This window comes from Mustela nigripes, chromosome 12, assembly GCF_022355385.1.
Source record: "Mustela nigripes isolate SB6536 chromosome 12, MUSNIG.SB6536, whole genome shotgun sequence".
In the NCBI taxonomy this organism is placed as follows: Eukaryota; Metazoa; Chordata; class Mammalia; order Carnivora; family Mustelidae; genus Mustela; species Mustela nigripes.
The window spans coordinates 79,861,747-79,885,124 of record NC_081568.1 but is presented as its reverse complement, the minus strand read 5'-3'; the positions used below and the strand labels follow the sequence as shown (position 1 = coordinate 79,885,124).

The 23,378-nt window shown below is 36.6% G+C and overlaps 1 protein-coding gene and 1 long non-coding RNA gene across 6 annotated transcripts in view; one reads left to right on the top strand and one right to left on the bottom strand.

The window, feature by feature from the left end:
* NR3C1 (nuclear receptor subfamily 3 group C member 1) overlaps positions 1-23,378 on the top strand; it is a 117,736-nt gene that overhangs the window by 29,120 nt on the left and 65,238 nt on the right. The gene's annotated exons all lie outside the window — the stretch shown is intronic.
* LOC132027898 (uncharacterized) lies at positions 11,706-17,527 on the bottom strand. The gene is made up of 3 exons (XR_009407240.1): positions 17,350-17,527; positions 13,316-13,417; positions 11,706-11,881 (listed from the first exon to the last, which is right to left on the bottom strand). It is a non-coding gene; the product is annotated as an uncharacterized LOC132027898 (long non-coding RNA).

The following is a 23,378-nucleotide window of genomic DNA, read 5'->3' as shown; positions in this document are numbered from 1 at the left end:
CTCTGTCCCAGAAAGAGGTATTCTCAAAAGTGATTTATCTCCTCATTTTAAGTAAAGTTGGCTAAGTGATAATGGCATATTTATAATTAATGGATTTTGAGAAGATGATAATGCACATTTTCCCTCAGAGTTAAGATTTTCAGGTCTTTAAAAAACAAAAATTCAGTCGGCTCCCTCTGCCTGGTGGCTGTACAAGGGGGATACCATCTTCTCTTTGAGACCCAGCCTCCAGCCCAGGATGACATCAGGTCAGCTAAAAAGAGGAAGCTTAACAAGTTGACAGTATTCCCAATGTGTGTGTGAGAGCTATTTGGGAATCTTATTTTTTAAGAGATAACAGAAACCATCTTTTTCAGGTTGGAGGAGGATTCAAGGGGCTACTGTTAGGAAGATCCTTTGAGCTGCTTTAGTGTCATAATCCACTAAAGAGCTGGGTTCCATCTCTGTGTTCTCGTCCATGAATTTTTAATTTTGTTCATTTAAAAAAAAACTCTATATTGAAATGCATTCTTTATTAGGTAAATACAAGTCCTATTTCAAATTATTGTTTGATCCTCTAATCTGGTGAAATACTTAGAGCAAATATAAAATTATTCCTATATTTTGGAACGAGGGAACAAATCCAGAGAGATTCAGTGACTTGGATGTTAATTCAGCCGAGACAGGATTTGAAACTAGGTCATGACTTCTGAGTCTGTGCCTTTTCCTCACTAAACTTAGGTGCTTTCTGCTTTACAGAATTACACACAGGAACGTTTACTTCTGCTTTGCAGAAGTGCATCTGTTTTGTGAATTAACACGTTTCTGCCCATGTCCATGATTTCCAAACACCTTCATTGGTGAGGAGCTCCCTTTGAAAGCTTTTTGTGAAAACCTTTTATCTCCTCTTTCAAGGAAGAATAAGAGAACTAGTGATTGGTCAGGTTCCGGTTCCAGGGAAAAGATTAGCAAGCAGCACACCTGGCCTTATGTTACCAAACCACTTTTTGAAGTCCTGGATCCCAGTCTCTAAAGTCTCAAAAGAATAATCTCATATTCTCCAGTGACTAGATGTAAATGTATGGCTGGAAGGAGTTACCTTCAGAAGAAACATCCTTAAAACATGTTCTAAAACACATTGTGATGACATTTGGATTTCCCGAAATCCTCATATCCCAACATAGTTGAAATCTTTTCAGAAAAGAAATTTAATTTGAATTGCAGGATCTTAAAGATGTCTTAAAATTGGCAAGATTTAAGGTTTACTCTAAACTTGAGACTGATTCTTAAATACTCCTTCAACATCCTATATCCTGTTGTCAAAATGGGTACTTATGATTTTACATGATTTTTCCCCCCATTTAATAGATAAACTTCACCTTAGAACAGAGTTTTTCAACCTCAGCACTATTGACGTTCTAAACTGAGTAATTCTGGGATGTTCTGTTCATTGTGGGATATTTAGCAACATCCTTGGCAATCATTAATCTTTCTGTCTCTATGGATTTGTTTATTCTGGACATTTCATATAAGCGGTATACAATTTGTGGCCTTTGTGTCTGACTTCTTTCAGTTAACATGTTTTCAGGGTTCGTCTGTGTTGTTGCATTTAACAGAACCTCATTCCTTTTTATGACTCACTGATAGTCCATTATATGAATATACCACATTTTTTAATCCACTCACCAGCCAATGGATGTTTAGATTGTTTCCACTTCCTGGCTATTATGAATAATGCTGTTATGACATTTGTGTACCATTGTTTATGCGGATACACCTAGGAGGGAAACTGCTGGGTCATATGGTAAACCCTACATTTAACCCTTTAAGAAACTGCCAAACTGTGGTTGTACTATTTCTCAGTGGTAGTGGCTGTACTATTTCTCAGTCCCATCAGCAATGTGTGAGAATTTCAGTTTCTATATGTCCTTGCCAATACTTGCTGTTGTCTGTCTTTTTTATAATAGCCATCAAGTGAGTGTAGGTATCTTGTGGTTTGATTTGCATTTCCCAAAAGACTAATAATATTGAGAATCTTTTCTTTGTCTTCTTGGCCATTGATATACGTTTGGAGAAATGTCTTTTCAAATCCTTTGCTCATTTTTATTTATTTATTTTTTAAGATTTTTTATTTGTTTATTTGACAGACAGAGATCACAAGTAGACAGAGAGGCAGGGAGAGAGAGAGGGAAGCAGGCTCCCCGCTGAGCAGAGAGCCTGATGCGGGACTCAATCCCAGGACCCTGGGATCATGACCTGAGCAGAAGGCAGCAGCTTAACCCACTGAGCCACCCAGGCACCCCTGCTCATTTTTATATGGGGCTTTTTTTTTTTTTTCATTATTGTTTGTAAGAGGTTTGAGGATTTTTTTGTTTTTGTTTTTGTTTTTGTTTTTTAATCTGGATACTAGACCCTTGCTAGGGAAGATTTAAAGATGCTTTGTCCCATTCCGTTGTCTTCTCGCTTTTTTGATAGTGTCATTTGACTCACAAAGGTTTTTAATTTTAACGAGGTCCAATTTATCTTTTTCTTTTTTGATTGCTTATGGTTTTGGTGTCATAGCTTTAAAAAAGAAAAAAAAAAGCTGCCTAATTCATTGTCACTGATTTTTACCTATTTTTCCATCTAATAATTTTTTTAAAAAAGATCTATTTATTTTAGAGAGAGAGAAGGTGTGTGCATGCAGGTGGGGAGAGGGGCAGGAAGATTGAAGAGAGAGAGAGACAAGCAGACTCTGCACTGAGTGTAGAGCCTGACACAGGGCTCCTTTCCAGGACCCTGAGATCATAATCTGAGCCGAAACCAAGAGTCAGACTCTTTAACTGGCTAATCACTGAGGTGCCCCATGCATTGATGAATTTTTAGCTTTTAGTTCTTAAATTTAAGTTTCTGATCCATTTTGAGTTAATTTTTGTATGTAGTGAAAGGCAAGGGTCAAACTTTATTCTTTTGCTTATGTATAGCTCATTGTCTCCGCCCCATTTGTTCAAAAGACTATTCTGACTCCATTAAATGATTCCATTACCTTCATTGAAATGAATTAACCATAATGTATGAATTTGTTTCTGGACTTCCATTTCAGTTCCTTTGGTATATACATCTAATCTTGGGCCAGTACCACAGTGTTTTGATTACTTTATATTTCTACTGTATTTTGAAATTGGGAATTGTTAGTCCTCCATCTTTGTTCTTTTTTCAGAATTATTTTGGCTATTCTGTATTTCTTGAAATCCATATGAATGCTCGAGTCCGCTCATCTGTTTCTGGAAAATGGCAGTTGCAGTTTTGATAGGGATTGGATTGAGTCGTTAGATCATTTGGGGAGTATTGGAGTCTTAACAACATTAAGTCTTCCAGTCTATGAAGACAGGATTTCTTTCCATTTGTGTACACTTTTAATTTCATTCATCAGTGTTATGTAGTTTTCAGTATGCAAGTTCTATACTTCTTCAGTTAAATTTATTTTATTTTATTTTGTTATTTTTTAAGCTATTAAGAATTTATTTTCTTAACTTCATTTTCAGTTTGTTCACTGCTACTGCACAGTAATACAACTGATATTTGTTTTTCAACCGATTTTTGTATTTCTTTTCTATCCTTCAATTGCTGAACTCACTTATTAGCCTGGATAGGACTTTTTTAGTAGATGCCTTAGGATTTTCCATATATAAGATCTTCTTATCTGCAAATAGAGAATTTTGCTTTTTTTCTTTTCACTCTGGATTTTTTGTTTGTTTGTTTGTTTCCTGTCTAATTGCCCTGGCTAGAACTTCCAGTATAAAGCTGAATAGCAGTGATGAGCATGAGCGTACTTGTACTGGTCCTGTTCTGAGGGGGAAAACTTTCAGTTCAAATATGTTGTTAGCTGTAGGGTTTTCATAGATGTCCTTTATGAGATTGAAAAAGTTCCCTTTTCTTTGTTAGTGCTTTTATCATGAAAGGATATTGGATTTTGTCAAGTGCTTTTTCTCCATCTGTTGACACGATCATGTCATTTTAATCTTTTAGTCTGTTGATGTAGTTTATTACAGTAATTTATTTTCCTACCTTGAACAAACCTTATATTCTTGGGATTAGTCTCTCTTGCTCATGGTTTATAATCATTTGTGTATGCTTCTGAGATTCAGTTTCCCAGTATTTTGTTGAAGATTTTTGCATTTATCTTCCTCAGTAGTTTTATTGTTATACCTTTGTCTGGCTTTGATGTCAGAATAAAACTGGCCTCAGACTGACTTAGAAAGTGTGAAAAGTGTTTCCTCCTCTCCTACTTTTTGGAAGAATTAGTAAAGGAGTATTGTTAATTCTTCTTAAATATTTGCTAGAATTCACCAACTAAGACATCTGGGCTTTGTTGGAATGTTTTTGATTATTAAATTGATGTCTCTCCTTTTTATAGATCTCTTAAATTTTTTTACTATTTTGAGACCATTTTGGTAGTTCATGTGTTTTCTAGAAATGTGTCCATTTCATCAGTGTTATCTAATTGGTTGGTACATATTTTTTTATTGTTTTTCTTTGTAATCCTTTTTATTCCTACAGGGTCAGTAGTAATGTTCACTCTTTCATTTCTGATTCTGGTAATTTAAGTCCCCTTTCTGTTTTTTGGTTTCTCTGACTAAAGTCATGTTGATATCTGATGAAGCAACTTTGGATTTTCTTGATCATCTCTTTTGTTCTTCTATTATCTATTTCACATATTTCCACTCTAGTCTTTTTTATTTCCTTCCTTATTCTTGTTTTGGATTTCACTTGCTCTTCTGTTTTTTTAAGGTGGAGGTTAAAGTTACTAATTTGAGTTCTTTTTCTCCTTAGAAGGTTGACATCTACTGCTATAAATTTACCTCTTAGCCTTGCTTTTACTGCATCCCATAACTTTTGGTATGTGGTAGTTTTGTTTTCATTTGTCTTATGGCATTTGTTAATTTACTTGTGATTTTTTTCCTTTAATCCATTGGTTAATTAGGAGAGTTAGTTTCAACGTGTTTGTAAATTTTCCAAACTTTCTTTGGTATTTCTAACTTCATTTCATTGTGTCAGAGGATGTGCTTTGTATGATTTTAGCTTTTACAATTTTTTTTACTTGTTTTATGGCCTAACATGTTGTCTGTCCTAGAGAATGTGCCATGTGCACTTGAGAAGAACGAGTATTTATTTTCTTAGACAGAGTGTTTGACAGGTATGTCTTAGATCCAGTTAATACATGGTGGTGGTCAAGTTTTCTGTTCCCTTGCTGATTTTCTATCTAGTTCTATTACTGAAAATGGGGTATTAAATCTCGAACTAATATTACTGGGTTATATATCTCTCTCTTTAATTCTCTTAGTTTTTGCTTTATATATTTTGGGGTTATATTGTTAAGTACATATATGTTTATATCTGCTATTCACATGTTTATCATTATATGGTGTCCTTTTTTGTCTCTGGGAGCAATTTTTGTGTTGTCTGTTTTATCTGTTATTAGTATATCTACTCTAACTCTCTTTTGTATACTGTTTGCATGGAATATCTTTTTTCCATCATTTTACTCTCAGTCTATGTGTCTCAACCAAGGGTAAATCTCTGTAGATAGCATGTAGTTGGATCACGTTTTCTTTAATCTATTCTGCCAATCTCTGCCCCTTTTTTTTTTTTAAAGATTTATTTATTTGGGAGAAAGAGAGAATGCACATGTGTGAGTGGGGAGAGGAACAGAAGGAGACGGAGAGGGAGAATGTCAAGCACAGAGCCTGACATGAGGCTCAATCCCAGAACCCTAGATGATAATCTGAACTGAAACCGAGAGTTAGAGAGTCAATCAAGTCACCCAGGCACCTCCTGCTTGAGTTTTTGTTACCTGACAATGCATTAATTTTTCCTTCATCTTCAAAGGATTGTGTTGTCAGGAAAAGAGGTCTTAGTTGACATTTAATTCTTTAGGCACTCTGAATGTGTCATTCTACTGTGTTCTGGCCTGCCCCTGTGTAGTTTCAGATGAGGAGTCCCTTCGTCTTATTAAGAATCATCTCTACATAAGGTGTTGCTTCTCTCTTACTGCTTTTAAGATTCCCTCTCTTCATCTTTTCAGTAGTTGGATTGTGATAGATCTATGCTTGGAATTTTTTGAATCTCTCTCATTGGGGTTTGTTGGGTTTCTTGGATGTTTTTCGTTAAATTCTTGACTATTATTTGTTGACATATTTTTACTTCTCTCCTCTCCTCCTTCTGTGACTACCATTATGTACATATTGGTACATATCTCAGTTGACCTGTCTTCAAGTTTGCTGATTCTTCTGTCTGCTTACCTCTCATGTTGAACCTCTCAACTGAAATTTTTCCTTTCATTTATTGTACTTTTCCACCTTTGTGGTTCAGTTTTAGAATATCTCTATTAATCTCAACTTACCGAGACTGTATTTTTTAACTCTGCTTTAATTCTTTAGACATAGTTTACTTTATATCACTGAACACATTTAAACTACCTGATTCGAAGTCTGTCTAGAAAGTCCAACATCTGGGCTTTCCCCAGGAGCTTCTGTTCTTTTTTCCTGTGCATATGCTATATTCTTTTTATTTTTTGCATATATTTTATGTTCTTTGTTGAAAACTGGACATTTGGACTATTAAAATATGGCAACTCTGGAAATAGGTTTTCTCTCCTCCTTGAAGTGTTGTGTGTTGTTTTGTGACTTTCCTGATCAAATTCTGTAGTTTGTATTCTTTGTCCGTGTGGACCCTGAAGGCTCTGTTCCATTGGCTTAGTGGTAAGCTTATAATTACACAGAGATTTTACTAAATAGCTGGAAGCCAAAAAACCATCCAGTCTTTGCTCAGGGGCTTTGTGTACATTAAGGCAGATCTTTAGCTCTCATCCTGGTATTTGGCAACTCTGTCTAAGCCTTTACTTTCAACTTGAATCAGAACTTCAGTGTCAATAGGAGGTAAAAACCTGGTGGTGCCTTCTTAGATCTTTCCAGAGCATATGCACACCCCTACTGGTGTCTTTGGCCTTCTAGATTCCCAGGAATGTGTGAGACTTTTTCAAACCTCCAGCTGTTTTAATTAGTCTGTTGTTTGGCCCCAATTGTACCGTTACCCATCACCTCAGGCTGCAGCGAAGACATTTTCATGAAGGTTTTCAACAAATTACTTCTCCCCACCCCCAACCCCAAAGTATAACATTTTTAGCAGTAGGCCAGTTCTGAGTTAGGCAAAATAAAGGCAGTTTTTCTGAGGTGCTCTTCCAGGGACACATAGTTAATTACAATTGTTTGCAAGTGAGTTTCATTCTGCTAGCTCTGATACTAAGAATGTGGGCTTTTATTTTCATAGCCACTGCTGAGCCTGGGGAGCAGGGGTTGGCACTGGGAAAGTTAAAACACTACAAAGTTCACTATTCTTACCAAGAATCAGTGTATGTGTGCAGGGCGGGTGGGGGGTGGAGGATGAATACACACTCTCTGGGTTGCTGCAAGCAACCCAGAATTGGTTAATTTTCAGAGTTCAGAAAAAGTTGATTCTGACAGTTTTTGCCTTTTTCTTTGCTCTTATGGAGCAATGGAATCTGGAGTTCCTTACTCCACCATTTTTGCTGACTCTGCTGTTTTATATTAAAAGCACTTTTTGTGAAACCCAAATGTCTTCTTTTTAGTCTCTCCAATTCTGAATAATGAAAAATACTATTATGGCCCTTTGGTTTGGAAAATGAATTCATACTGGCCACAACCCAGCACTAGAGCTCTGGGGCACACTGTTTTACTGTTTGTCTTAACTTCAGAATCCATTGAATCTTACACATTGTCTAATTACAGGTGGTCTTGAACTGTCATATGTTCAACTTTGGAACAAATGAGGTTTTTCTGTAGAGAAGTTATGCTTGTTTGAAAAGTATATATTGATGCCCTATGTACAAAAGTGCTTTGTATAGAAAATCCAGAAGTTTCTTAAAGGAGCAGACAGCCATTTCAGGTCACTGTGTGGCAGTCCTTAGCCGCCAGCCAACTGTGGTGTTGCTGTGGTTATTCATCCTTGTGTGGATGGATCCTGGAGCAACTGATAATTTTATTACAGTGTATTTCACATGACTATGAAGAGCCATCAGGAACTTCTGTGGTAACCTGGGGAGGTGGAGTCAAGCACAGAGAAATCTACCCGGGTCTTGGTACCTACTGTATTTCCAGCAATGCTCTTCTATGAAGAAGGAGCTCTAGGGTTTAAAGAAGTACTTCATATGCCACTTCTTATATGGTATTGACTTTTTAAGGGGGAGGTTTGAGAAATTAATTGAAAATGGGAAAATTATGGTACTGATCTGGAGATAACAATCTTGGTTTTCTATATTTAGTAAAATTAGGACATCAATAGAAACTGTAAGTATGCACCAATCAGTTTTTGGCTTCACCTATATGCTCCCATACACTTAGTCAGGTGAAGTGTTTGTTCAGTAAAAAAAAGGGGGAAAAAAGTCATAGAACATCTGTGAAATACAGAAATACATCACTAAATATTGAGTCTTTAGGATTCCGTAATACATCTTAACTCTCCTGGAAGAGAACATTCCATTACTCCCCTTGTAAAATGTACGTCTTCTCACTTATCTCAAATTATTTTAAGAATGTGTCCCCTATAGCAGGAGAGAATGCCTGTATTTATTGCTGAATCCAGACTCTCCATTATCTAGGAGATAATTTATAAAAAAAAGTTCTGCTAATTAACCTGTCTTGCGTTTCATTTCCTTTCATAATGCTATTAAAATTTAGCACTTTTTAGTTATGCTGTAATCCAGAGCAAGGCTTTAATCCAGTCAAGTTAATTCCTGGATTGCTGCTCCGTCTTTGGTCTTCAGTCATTCAGCCGTGCTTCCTACTTATATTAATTAAAACTAGCTTAACCTAATGATCAAAAAGGAAATTGCCTAAGTTTAGAAAAACAGCCTTGAATTATTTTCAGACTAATATCCAGTAGACGCTCCAATGGCTGTGATTCTGCTCAGTGTAGAAGTGTTTTGCAACATGAGGATTTTTTTCCTCATCTCTCTTTCTGTGGAATATTTGTATTCAGTTTAAATTGTGTTCAGTATGTTGTAACTTTGTGTGCTCTGTTTATTTTTTTTTCCCCCCAATGGATAGACTCAAGACAAAACTTTTAAGGGTTCCTTACAATAATAGCTATCATTTCATAGTGGAGACAACTTAGAACAGAGCTAGACCTTCCCTGCCTGTCGCTAACTCGGCTGCTTACTGTTTATCAGTTGCTTTACAGGAGTCCCTTAATGAGATAACAGAAACCATAGAAACGTCAGTAGGTGGAGCAGTGTCATTAATGTTTCATTAAATGTTATAGGTAAGACAAAGCCTTATACCAATATTGGCATCTGTGTGATGAAACATCCATATTCTTTTTTCTTATTTTGATGTTGTTCCTTGTATGTGGCAGTAGGCCTAAGTTAATCAGTAAAGAAAGATAAAAGCCTGAGGGTATCCCAGATATTTTGTGTTTCTAAATAATTTAATAGTTGTTCAGTAATATATTCATATAGTAATGTAGTTGGTAAGTTTGAAAATTTCTTTCTTTTAAATTACCATCATGAATTTTATACATCTTTTAAAGCTGACTCAAATCCTTTCTGAAACATTACAAGCATCATTTATGAATTTTTTTAAAGATTTATTTATTTATTTGAGAAAGAGAAAGCTTAGGCTTGCGTCCCTGTGGGGGGAGGGGTGGAGTCAAAAGGAGAGAGAAACTCAAGCTGACTCTGCACTGAGCTCTGAGCCTGAGGAGGGGCTCAATCTCAGGACCCTGAGATAACAACCTGAGCCAAAACCAAGAGACTGAAGCTTAAATGACTGATCCATCTAGGCACCCCATGAAATTACTTTTTCTTTTCTTTTCTTTTTTTTTTTTAAAGCTCGGTAGTACGTAAAGTTGCAAAGAAAGAACTTAAACATCTCTCAAAACTGAATCATATATAAGACATTAGAAGCAGTTTTACTAAGTTTATAGATAGTGGTGGTGATTAGAACTCATGCACTTAGTATTTCTTAAAACTCTGATCAAATACTGTGCTGTGAAAAACAATTCAGATGAATATTCTTTAAACATGTGTATGAAAATGTGCCTTTCTCCTCCCCCCCAACATAGGAGCTTTTCTGTGTGCCAAACTGTGACTTTTACATTTTTAATTATTAAACAGGGTAATATAAGTTAAACTGTATGTGTTCATTTATGCTTTTCCTGTAAAATCCACAGGACTCAGATCTTCAGTTTTAAAATCAGATATGGGTTTGTTTTCTTCAAAAGAAATAAAAGTTTGAATTTTTAAAAGTCCAAACTGAGGAAAACAATTGTGTATTTTAGTGCATTTCCCCTTTAGCAGGAAATGACTATATACCGTGTGGCCCATTCCTCATAAAAGGATTTAGGACTTCTGTGTGGCAGGAGTTATTGAGAACTTTGGGAAATTAAGATGGGAAAGCTTTTGTTGAGGATGGTTGAAGAAAATTCTAAGGCAGTCGTGGGCAAAATAAAAATCTAGAGGCCCATTACAGGTACACAGAACATACTTGATAATGAGTGATTGAACTTGGCATATTGAGGGACACTGAGAAAACAGACTAACAGGAAGACAGTTCCTGCAAGAAATTGGTGAGAGCTAATGTTATAGTCCAGACTTAGCTGGGCCTTTTTAAAGTTTGGGCTTTATTTTTGTGAGATTTGACAGACATTTGGAAATGAGGCTTGGGGCTGATAACAGGAATAAGGTGAGGTTTTAGAGTAATGGTTTCCAAACTCTGCTTAAAATACAAAGTTTGGTGTTAAGCCTGACATTTCCAATTTAAGTTTTACTGGTTTCATCAAAACTTTACTAATCTCACTAATTGTTTCCTATAAAGATTAATATTATAAATATGAATTTATAAGACATGCTTTCTTAGTACAATATCACTTTTACCTATTTTATGTATGGAGGGGGGCTTCTGCATAAGCTTCAGTCCTTTAAAAGAAAGGATTTTGCTGCTAAGAGCTTGAAAACACCTAGAAGGAATGCATTAGAACCGACTAAAACTTGAGGCAAAGAGAACTGTTCAGGGACTCTTGTGTTCAGAACTGTTTGCCAACATTTAACAATAGAATTCCTTCCATAAATATTTAATGGTATCAGATATTTGATGGTTGTAATGGCTGAAGTGTTCAAAGGATGGTATCATATTCATGACTCATGATCAAGAAGACATTAAGGCTTTTCCTCTTCAAAATTAAAATATTTATTTCTATGGAATACTTGCTGTTAATGTTGGTGTCCCCAAACCTTTGTTTCTTTCTTGTGTCCTCTTGGGCCCTTTTCACTGCTGAGCTAACCTAGGTCTCGCTGAACATGATTAAGAAAAACATCTTTGTGGGGAGTTCTCTATATAGTCAATGTTAAATAATGATGGGTTTGAAAAATGGCTGCAAAAGTTTTGAGAGGATGTAAAAAGGAAAAAAAACCAACAGTTATGTACGTGTATTGTTTATTGGGGTGGGGAGTGGAAAGAGCTGATGGTAAAAGAGAATGTGAAGAGGAGAGACGTCTACCTTTGTTTCCTTGTAGCCCCATGTAGCCAAATCTCAACATACTTTACTGAAAATAAATGTTCTTCATTAGCATGCAGTAACCAAAAGATCAAGACATCTTTTAACTGGGATATTTTCCAATGAAAGAACTGTTCATTTGGCTTCAATACATACTTACTCAAGAAAGTATCTGCTCCAGGCACCTGGGTGGCTCTGTAGGTTACGCAACCCACTCTTGATTTCAGCTCAGGTCATGGTCTCACAAGCCCGGTATTGAGCTCCATGCTGGGCATGGGGTCTGCGTAAACTCTCTCTCTTTCTCCCTCTGTCTCTTCCCCAACTTGCTTGCATGTTCTCCTGCTCTCTACCTCTTTAAAAAAAGAAAGAAAGAAAATATCTGCTTAAGTTTTTTTTCTTGTTTATCTCAGGTTTTTCCGTTAACTATTAACCAGCATCTCAGACCTAGTTTTAGTTCTAGAAATCTAACAACTATGTAAGGGATGGTCAGGAATGGGGGAAAGATGGAAGGATTTTTTAGGAAAAGAAGTACCAAATTAAAATAAGACAGTGAAATTATAATGATGTGTATTTTTCGGTGAGGGCAACTCACGTATTACCATAGCATTTTCTTTTTTATTGAGTGTTTAAAATGCCATTTTGAAGTTACTCTGAAAACTTAAAAAAAAATACTGGGGGAAGTGGAAAAAATGGGGGAAAGAGAGCCTGGCATTCCCCTATATGTAGTTCATGATATCTGCCTACATTGCCCTTCCTCAGTTCAGCTACAAGCTGAGGATTACAGATTGCTTTAAAAAATTTTTTCTTTCTTCTTCTTGTTCTTCTTCCTCTTCCTCCTCCTCATCCTCCTCTTTTTCCTCCTCCTCTCCCTCCTCTTCCTCTTCTTCTTCTTCTTGGAGGTATAGTTGACAAAGACTATCCTGTTAGTTTTAGGTGTATATCATACTGACTCAGAATTCTTAGGCATTATTAAATGATCCATATAATAAGTCTAGTTACTGTCTGTCACCACATAAAATTATATTATTGACTATATTCCCTTTGCTGTATCTTTGATCCCTGTGATTTATTCATTCCATAACTGCAAACCTGTATTTTCCACTACCTTCATGCATTTTGCCCATCCCCTGTCCCATCCCTTTTGGCAGCCATCAGTTGTCAATATTTAAGCATCTTTTCCAGCTTTTTGTTTTGTTTTTTAGATTTCTTATATAAGTGAAATCATATAGTATTGTCTTTCTGTCAGACTTATCTCACTTAGCATGATAGCCTCTAGGTCCATCACCATTGTCACAAACGGCAAGATTTCATTTGTTTTTATGGTTGAATAATTGTGTGTGAATACACACACACACACCACATTGTCTTAATCCATTCATCTGTCATTGGACAATTTGTTTCCATTTCTTAACTATTGTAAATAGTGTTGTATCTGGGTGGCTCAGTGGGTTAAGACTGTGCCTTCTGCTCAGGTCATGAACCCAGGGTCTAGGGATTGAGCCCCATGTCAGGCTCTCTGCTCAGTGAGGAGTCCACTTCCCCCTCTCTATCTGCCTGCCTCTCTGCCTACTTGTGATCTCTCTGTCAAATAAATAAATAAAATCTTTAAAAAAAAAATAGTGTTGCACTGAAATAGGGGGGAATATATCTCCTTGAACTGGTGTTTTTGTTTCCTTCTGAAAAATAACAGAGGTGAAGTTACTAGATCATATATTAGTTCTGTATTCATTTCTTTTTTTAATATTTATTTATTTATTTATGTTAGAGAGAGAGAGTGCATACTCACATAAGTGCAGGGTGGGGCAGAACAAGACAGTCTTCAGGCGAACTTCCCACTGAGCACAGCGCCCAGTGCAGGACTCCATCTCACAACCCATGAGATTTTGACCTGGGCCGAAACCAAGAGTCAGTCACTTGACCGACTGAGCCACCCAGGCACCCTTATGTTCAGTTTTTTGAGGAAACTTTATACTGCTTTCCATAGTGGCTCCATCAATTTACATTTCTGACACCAGTGTGCTATGGTTCCATTTTCTATACATACTTGTTATTTTTGGTGGTTCTGATGATAGCCAATATAATGGGTGTGAGGTGATGTTTCACTATGCTTTGATTTGAATTTCCCTGCTGATTAGTGATGTTGCACATCTTTTCATCTGCCTGTTGGCCATCTACAGATCTTCCTTAAAAAAATGTCTTTTCAACTCTTCTGCCCATTTTTAAGTAAGCTCTTTTTATATTAAGTGTGTATATTCTTTATATAGTTTAGATATTAACCTCTTGTTAGATGTATGATTTGCAAATTCTCCTATTCAGTAGGTTGCCTTTTTGTTTTGTTAATAGTGTCCTTTGCTGTGCAAAAGCTTTTGAGTCTGATGTAATACCTTTTGTGGCTCTTGTCTGAAGAGATTGGCCCCCCAAATACTGCCACGACCAGTGTCAAAGAGCTTACTGCCAATGTTTTCTTCTAGGGTTTTTATGGTTTCTGCTTCTTCATTTTTTTCATGTACCTGTCTAGTTTTCCCAGGACCATTTATTGACAAAACTATCTTTTCTTCACTGTATATTCTTGCTTCCTTTGTTATAAATTAATTGACTGTATTTGTGTGAATGTATTTCTGGGTTCTTTATTCTGTTTTATAAATTTATGTGCCTGTTTTTGTACCAGTACCATACTGTTTTGATTACTATAGCTTTGTAGTATAGTTTGAAATTGGGAGCATTATACCAACACATTGTTCTTCTTTTTTTTAAAACATTTATTTATTTTAGCGAGAGAGTGGGTGAAGGTAGGAGTGGCAGAGGCAGAAGGACAGAGAGAATGTCAAGCAGACTCCTGATGAGTGCAGAGCTTGATCTCATGACACTGAGATCATGACCTGAGCCAAAATCAAGAGTCAGACACAGAACTGACTGAGCTACCCAGGTACCCCTCCACCTTGTTCTTAAAATTGCTTACACTATTATGATTCTTTGTTGGAGTTACATGAAAAATGCCATTGGTGTTTTGATGATGATTACGTTGAATCTGTAGATTGCTTTGGGTAGCAGCGACATTTTAACAATATTAATTCTTCCAGTCTGAGTGCAGTATACTGTATTATTTATTTGTGTCAATTTTTTTTTTATTACTCTCTTAGAGTTTTCAGTGTACCAGTCTTTCACCTTCTTGGTTAAATTTATTCCTAGACATTTTATTCTTTTAATGTAATTATAAATAGTGTTTTCTTAATCTCTTTTTCTGAAAGCTTCTCATTAGTGTTTAGAAACAACCAATTTGTGTTTAATTTTGTATCCTAAGACTTTATTGAATTCATTTATTAGTTCCGATGGTTCTTTCATGGAGTATTTAGAGTTGTCTAGATATAATATCATGTCATGTGCAAATGCTGACTGTTTTACTTCCTTTCCAATTTGGATGCCTTTTCTTTTTCTTGCCTAATTTCTATAGGACTTCCGTTAGTATACTGAATAAAAAGTAGGGGGAGGGTGGGCATCCTTGTCTTACTCCTGTTCTTAGAGGATAAAATTTTCAGCTTTTCAGCTGTTGAGTAAGATGTTAGCTGATTGTCAAATATGACCTTTATGACATTGAGTTATGTTCCTTCTAAACCCACTTTTTTGTTTTTATCATAAATGGATGTTGAATTTTGCCAAATGCATCTTGTCCATCTGTTGAGGTGATCATATGTTTATCTATAGTCATCTCAATGTGGTGGAGCACACTGAGCAATGTGCACGTGTTGAACGTGTATCCCTGGAGTAAATCCCACTGCATTATGGTGTATGAGCCTTTTACTTTATTGTTGAATTTGGTTTGTAATATTGTATTGACCACTTAAGTATTTTGAAGAATTTTCATTTAATAAGAAGAGTGAGCATCTTTTGATTTTCTTTAGGTTTACATTCCTTAGGCTTTGACACTCAATTTTGCATAGAAGAGTTTTGTTAAATTGACAAAATGGTGGTTTTTTTATTTCGTATTTTTCATTGGTTAAAATCAAAAGGAAAAGTGTATGTTAGGAATTTAAGAAATGGAACTATTCCTACAATAATTATTAAAGAGTAACAGTTATTATAATTTATGGCAATTACTATCACCCTATTAAATTTGAATCCTTTGTCAGTACTGTGCATAATCTTACTTTCAAGCTATTTGTCATTGTGTTGACAAATCATCCTGCTTTCCCATAGCCAATGCTCTCAGAATACATGACACATATCAAACAAAACTTTCAACTTATTTAGTGAATAGTTGATTATTTTTTCCCTTTGGATTCAGTGTCTGAGGAAGTGAGGAAGTACTGCTGCTTCAGCATTATTTAGAAATCCTTTTTACAAACTCTGTAATTTCCAAGGCCACAAGTGTGGCACCTCTCCAGCTATTAACAGTTCTATCAAAGATAGGATTTTGGTTTTGTTATTTACTTACCGATAAAATCTAATTTAAGCCTCTCACCCTAGTAAGACCTTAGAAATAACATGCTCTTTTACCTGTAACTACTCAGTACCAGCAATTTCTGTGTACATTCTTTTTTGTTTGGGCTCCTGAAAAAGAAAATTAAACTGAGTAGGGACACCTGGGTGGCTCAGTCGGTTGAGTGTCTGCCTTCAGCAAAGGTCATGTCCTGGAATGGAGCCCTGCATGGCACTCCCTGCTCAGTGGAGAGCCTGCTTCTCCCTCAGTCCCTCCCCCTGCTCCTGATTGCGCTCACTCTCTCTTTCTCTTTCTGACAAACAGATAGATAAAATCTAAAAAAGAAAATTAAACCTAGGATGATGATCACTAAGACTGAACTTATATGCCCCCCAAAAAACTTAGAATGTAATGTAATGTATGTATGTAATTTATTATTTTATTTGATAGAATTTGCACAAGATCTTTTTTTTTTTTTTTAAGATTTTATTTATTTATTTGACAGAGAGAGATCACAAGTAGACAGAGAGGCAGGCAGAGAGAGAGAGAGAGAGAGGGAAGCAGGCTCCCTGCTAAGCAGAGAGCCCGATGCGGGCCTCGATCCCAGGACCCTGAGATCATGACCTGAGCCGAAGGCAGTGGCTTAACCCACTGAGCCACCCAGGTGCCCTGCACATGACCTTTTTTGAAGAAATAGGAATTATGAGAAATACACAGAAGTAGAAGACATAACAGAAGAAATAGTTTTATAGAACCATACATTGCAGCAACTAAAAATCCAAACTTACAGGACATAACTTAAAACAGAGGAGTGATGGGGAACAACCCAGATACGTGTCTTGAACAGTAGTTAACGTTCCTTAGAGCCCTTTGAGCTGAGATCTGTTAAAAATTCATGTTAGCAAAGGAAGCTAGATTCATTTTAAAAAGTAAAAAATAGGGTTGATTTCATTTTGGGGACTTGTTACCAGGTGGTTTGCAAGCAGTCCCCCTCCCTCAGCTGCAGAGCCATGCCACACCGGTGGGCACTGTGCAGAGCTAGGCTTGGGGTCAAGGTGTCTGCCCACATCATACTTTAGGATTTCTTTCTTAACTCTTTTGTAATGCTGTACATTTTTAGAAGGTTAGATTATTTGCTTGAGAACATCTGTTTACATTTCAACTTCCAATAAAGTCGATTTAAGAAAAGCGCTTCTTGACTTGATTCTAGGATCAAGTTGATGTTGATGAGAAAGCCTGAGATATTCCTTTTACTCACTTGGACATCCCTTGAGCACACTGAGTGGGAGATAGGTTCTGAGCTTTCCAAAACAACTAATAGCAGTGATGGCATATCACTTAGAAAGTCATGGAGGGAACAGCTATAGAAGACAAGTTTGGTCCACAAGAAAAAGTTTTCTTACCTTATTTTCCCTGAGCTGCCCAGTGTGGGTGGGAAAAGGCTCTCCGAGGGCAAAGCAGCAAACGTGAATTCTCGGGGGAGTCCAGGAATCACTTACTTGAATCATTCTGTTTCTCTTAACCTATTTCTCTCATGATCACTTTTTTTGTTTTCTGTTTTCTATTTCTCTGCACCTCCTGTTTCTTTTACTGGTCTCAGTTTTTATGCTGAATATTGCTCATTTAAAGGTTTGTCTAATTAAGTTAAAATCCACTTTAAGGTAGACATGGTGGCCTTTAAAAGTTATAATAAGAAGGCGCTTAAAATGAGCAGAAGACACTACCCATTCCACTGTTCAACTGTGAGTTTTCGGATTGGCTGCTGAGAGACAATTGTGTGAGTTGAAAATGCTGAGGTTGTGGAAACTGGATTGGAATATTTGGGAGCAGCATGAAAAATAATACATCTAAGAATTTAATAAAGCTTCTAAACTTCTCTGTCTCTGTTGCGCTGTCTTGAAAAGACACCCTGACTATGGCTGGAGGCACTTTTTCCTCTGTGGTGTGATTGGTGGACAGGGAGTAAACAACTTACTGTAAATGGGCGCGGTGCCAGCTGGCATCCAGTGACATCAGGCTTGTGATTCGCAGTCACAGTTAGGAAAATGCCTTTTAACTTGTTCATTTCCGTTTCTTTTAAACATGGCAAAAAGGCACAACTGTACTCATTTTTTAAGTCCTGCACAAGATGTTTTGGGGCTTACAAAATCTTTTAGCAATCCCCAAAAGTTACTGTTTCAGTGGCTCTGCTATCCCTTTCCTGTAATAATGACAGTTTTTAAAAGACAGTTTTAATATTAAAAGGAATTTTTCAAACTGGCTTGCCCTCACCTTGTCTGATTTGTTTGGGATTATATTTGGGAGTTCCTCTGACGTGCTTTCAAAGTATTTACCATTCAACAATATTTGGGGGGAAAATGGTATACGATATAAAAACTGAATTATTTTGATTTTTGTTTTTCCATTTACATAGGATAAATGAAAAAAAATCTTAGAAAATAACTTGTCTCTGAAAGTGAATTATGCCTGAAGCATTTGTTGGGAGCTGAGTCACTGAACCACCCAAGCCAAGCTGAGTGTCCTCCCTGCCTGAAAAGTAGAGGCTGCTGAATTCTGTACGATTTTTTATTGAAAAACTGGCCAAGACCTAATGGTCTTCTTGAGTATTCTAGTTTATTCACAACTCAAATGCTTGTGCTTAGTTTTTTATTAAGATTAGAGCAGTTATGGGGAATGCGATTACTCCTTAGAAGGTTTCTAAAAGGTTTTTATTTACTTGTAGATTGTATGAAGAAGGAAATTTGCCCAAGTTAAAATTCATTTGAAAAATTGAAACCCTAGGGGTGCCTTGGTGGCTCAGTCGGTAAGCAACCCAGTCTCGATTTCAGCTCAGGTCATGATCTCAGGGTCGTGAGGTTTAGCCCACTTGGGCTCCATGCTGCACTGGGCATGGATCCTGCTTCAGATTCTCCAACCCCCCACCCCTTCCTTCTGCTCCTCCCAGCCATGTACGTACATGCTTGTGCACGTTCTCTCTCTAAAAAACCAAAACACTAAAAGGTTAGAAAATATTTTTGTTTCTTAACAATTAAACTTTGTAAACTGTCACTGTAGAATACGGTAATATAGTAGTTTGTATATTTGACCATTAAAATGCTTTTCCATATCTGAAAGTCTTTCAGGGCAGGGTTTACCTGCACTATGTAAAATCTGATTTTTATTAAGACAAAGTGGTAAGTGTCCTTTAGGTAAAAAAGACATTTATTGAGTTGACTTATGTTTCCCTTTATAAGATCACTTAAATCCCTGTCTGTCCTTTCAGTGAATTCCAAACTAATAGCAGGCCAAAACCAGGAGGTTTGATTTTCGATAGCTCATGCTTCTTTCGTTGTTAAAACACAAAAATAATTTTTTGAGTGTACAGTATATTTTAGTGGCCCTTTAAGTGTTGGTCCCTGAATCAGTATTGTTAAGCTTTCTTGGGCCATGAAAGTAGTTGAATTCTACACCCCACCAAAAAATTCACGAAACACACATACTTGCAGTATTTTAATGTTATAAAATTGAGGAACTCCTTGGATCTAGTTCAAGTTAATACATCCTGTGATTCTGTCTACATTGCAGCAGAATAAAATCTAGGAAGTTTAGCTTTGAACATCTCGGTTTTTACCAATGCTTAAGGAACTCAAATAATGTGAAACTCCTTTTTTTCTTGAAAACTAGAAAAACAAATCAAAGCTGGGATTAGCATTTGCCATGTCAGACAATGATGCTTCACTTAAGTTAAATTATAGCAACGGGCTAAAAATGAGGACAGATGATGATGTAAACAATACTAAGAAATTGCCTTTTATCTCTAAAAAGGATCCATGGCAGTTTACCAAAAAAATTTAAGCCAACACATTCATCTTTGAATTAAACTAAAAATTTAGAAATGACAAGGGTTCCAAATGGAAATACCCCAAGTATGTAACCTATAAATTACATGTTCTGTCCACTTAGATTGCTATAAAGACTATGATGAGCAGAAAATGGATCCTGTAAGTTAATTAACAAATCGGAATCATCTGGGAAATTCTCAGCCTTCTCCCTGACTTACTAAATCAGAATTGGGAGGCTTGAAATTGGTTATCTGTGTTTTGATAAACACCTCCAAATACTTCTGTGTCTTCTGAGAACCACTGGTAACATTCTAGCTATGGACATTATAGGAGAACTGTGTCATATTTAGATATTAATAATGTTTTGTGGCTGAAAAATAGACATACACACATAAAAAAGATTATAGACATTGGGGAGGCTATGTGCTTTGGTGAGTGCTGTGAAGTGTGTAAACCTGGTGATTCACAGACCTGTACCCCTGGGGATAAAAATATATGTTTATAAAAAATAAAAAATTTAAAAAAAAAGATTAAGTACATATTATAGGGGCGCCTGGGTGGCTCATTTGGTTTGGCATCCGACTCTTGGTTTCAGCTGGGTCATGATCCTCGGGCATTGTGAGATCAAGCCCCATATTAGTCTGTACTCAGTGGGAAGCCTGCAGAGAGTCTGCCTCTCCCTCTCCTCTTCCCCCTTCCCCCAGCTTGTACACTTGTACATGTGTGCACTCTCTGTCCAAAAATGAATAAATAAATCCTTAAAAAAATACATATTATAGAAGATGTTGAGACTTCAGCAATATGAATGAAAATGGTTTTATTCTAATTGAGAAAATGTAGGGTGTTTTTTGGTAATTTAAGTATAGATGATACAGTGCTACATTAATTTCAGGTATACAACACAATTAGACTATGCTCACTCCAAGTGTAGCTATCAGCTGTCACCACATAATGCTAGTACAGTACCATCGACTACATTCCTTGTGCTATACCTTTCATCCCCATGGTCTCTATTCATTCCATAATTGGAAACCTCTACCTCCTGCTCCCCTTCACCCATTGTGCCCACACCCCACCCATTCTTCATCTGTTTCTTCTCTCTATTTAGGGGTCTATTTCTGTTTTTTGTTTACTGCTGTTGTTTTTTAGATGCCATGCATAAGAGAAATCATATGATATTTGTCCTCTGATGTTAGTTCACTTAGCATAATATTCTCTAGCTCTTTCCATGTTGTTGCAGATGGCAAGACCTCATTCTTTTCCATGGCTGAGTAATATTCCAGGGGGCATGTGCGTGTCCTTGCATGTATATACATATCTTTAGTCATCTATTGATGGTCACATGGTTTGCTTCCGTATTTGGCTATTGTAAATAATGCTGTGGTAAACATAGAGATGCATCTACCTTATCAAATTAGTGTGTTTATTTTCTTTGGATAAATATCTCCTAGTAGAATTACTGGGCCTTAGGGTAATTCTATTTTTAATTTTTTGAGGAAAGTGGTTACACCAATTTACATTTCCACCAACAGTGCAAAAGCGTCTCCTTTCTTTACATCTTCACCAATACTTGTTTCTTTTCTTTTTGATACTAGCCATTCTCACTGGTGTAAGCTACCACCTCATTATGATTTGGATAGGTATTTCCCTGATGATTAGTGATGTTGAACACTTTTCATGTTTCCTTTGGCAGTCTTTTGAAAAAATCTTCTTTTTAAGATCTTTTTTTTTACATCTTCTTTTGAAAAAATGTCTATTGGAGGCCTCTGCCCATTTTTAAAATTTTTTTAAGTTTAATTTTTTTTAAGTAGGCTCCACACCCAGTATTCGTCTTGAACTCATGATCCTGAGATCAAGAGTTAAAACGCTCTGCCGACTGAGCCAGCCATTTGGTTTTGGTTTGTGTGCATGTGAGTATGTTAGGTTGCATGAGTTATTTATGTACTTTGGCTATAAACCCCTATGAGCTGTATCATTTGCAAATATCTTTTCCCATTCGATAGGTTGCCTTTTCCTTTTGTTGATGGTTTCTTCCACTGTGCAAAACCATTTTATTTTGGCGTAGTCCTAATAGTTTATTTTTGCTTTTATTCGCCTTGCCTGTGGAGATACATGTAGAAAAATCTTGCTAAGGCTTATGTCAAAGAGACTGTTGCCTGTATTTTCTTCTGGGAATTTTATGGTTTCAGGTCTTACATTTAGGTCTTCAATCCATTTTGAGTTTATTTTTGTCTATGGCGTGAGAAAGTGGTCCAGCTTCACTCTTTTGCATGTAGCTGTGCAGTTTTCCCAGCACCATTTATTGTTGAGACTGTTTTTTCCCCATTGTACATTCTTGTGTCACTTGTCATAGATTAACCATGTAAGCATGGATGTATTTCTGGGCTCTTTACTCTGTTCCATTGAGCCCACTGATTTTTAAAGTACCCAGAGTTAGGTCCTAATGATTTTAAAAGTTCCTGAAGTCCTGTCCCACCAATTTTCAAAGCCAAATGTTACGGGGCTTTGTTGTGTTTTGTATAACATACAGAATATGTATTAATTGACTTTGTTCTCGGTAAGGCTTCTGGTCAACAGTAGGCCATTAGTTTTGAGGGAGTCAGAAGTTATACAAGGATTTACTATCATTGAAATTTTAGATTGAAAATGGTAAACTTTTCTTTATCAATCTAAGATTCTTCATAAATATTCTCTTAAGGTGCAGGGTCTATAAAGTGTACAGTAATCTTTTGATGATTGATCTTAGGATCATTGCATTTATATATCCTTATATAATAAATGTACATGTTTTATATATTTCTTTCATTCACAATGTATTAAAATGGAGTTCCAAGGCAAGCATAGTAAATTATAAAAGGGCAACATCTTTGGTAAGTATATTTTATCATCACTGCCCTGCCTTAAGTGTTTGGGTGTTTGTCCACGTGTGTGTGCAATATCTTCGGACAGTACCAAACAAGTTGAGGGAATGGGAATGTTGTGAGAGATGACAAAACCTGCTCGATGTGTTAGGTCATGTTCCATACATCGTTCAGATGTGTCTCAGTTCTTTCTGATCTGTGTGGATTAAAATTGACCTGAAAGTCTTTTTTTTTTTTAAAGCTTTTATTTATTAATTTGACAGAGAGAAATCACAAGTAGACAGAGAGGCAGCCAGAGAGAGAGAGAGATAGGGAAGCAGGCTCCCTGCTGAGCAGAGAGCCCGATGCGGGACTCGAACCCAGGACCCTGAGATCATGACCTGAGCCGAAGGCAGCGGCTCAACCCACTGAGCCACCCAGACGCCCCAACCTGAAAGTCTTAAATGGCTTTTGACCCATATAATTATTTCTAATAAACATGTGTATGACTGGAAAGCTGTGCCACCTGCTGGTTTAGTACAGCCCTGTAGACCCCCTTCTCCCCAGTGTATATGTTCTCAGACTCCCAGTGAACGCCTGAAACTGTGGATAGTGCCCAACCCTAAATAAACTTTTTTCTCTAAGATACATACCTACGATAAAGTCTAATTTGTAAATTAGGCACAGTAAGAAATGAACAACACAACTAATAATAAGATAGAACAATTATGACACTAAATTGTAGTAAAAGTCATATGTATGTGGTTTCTC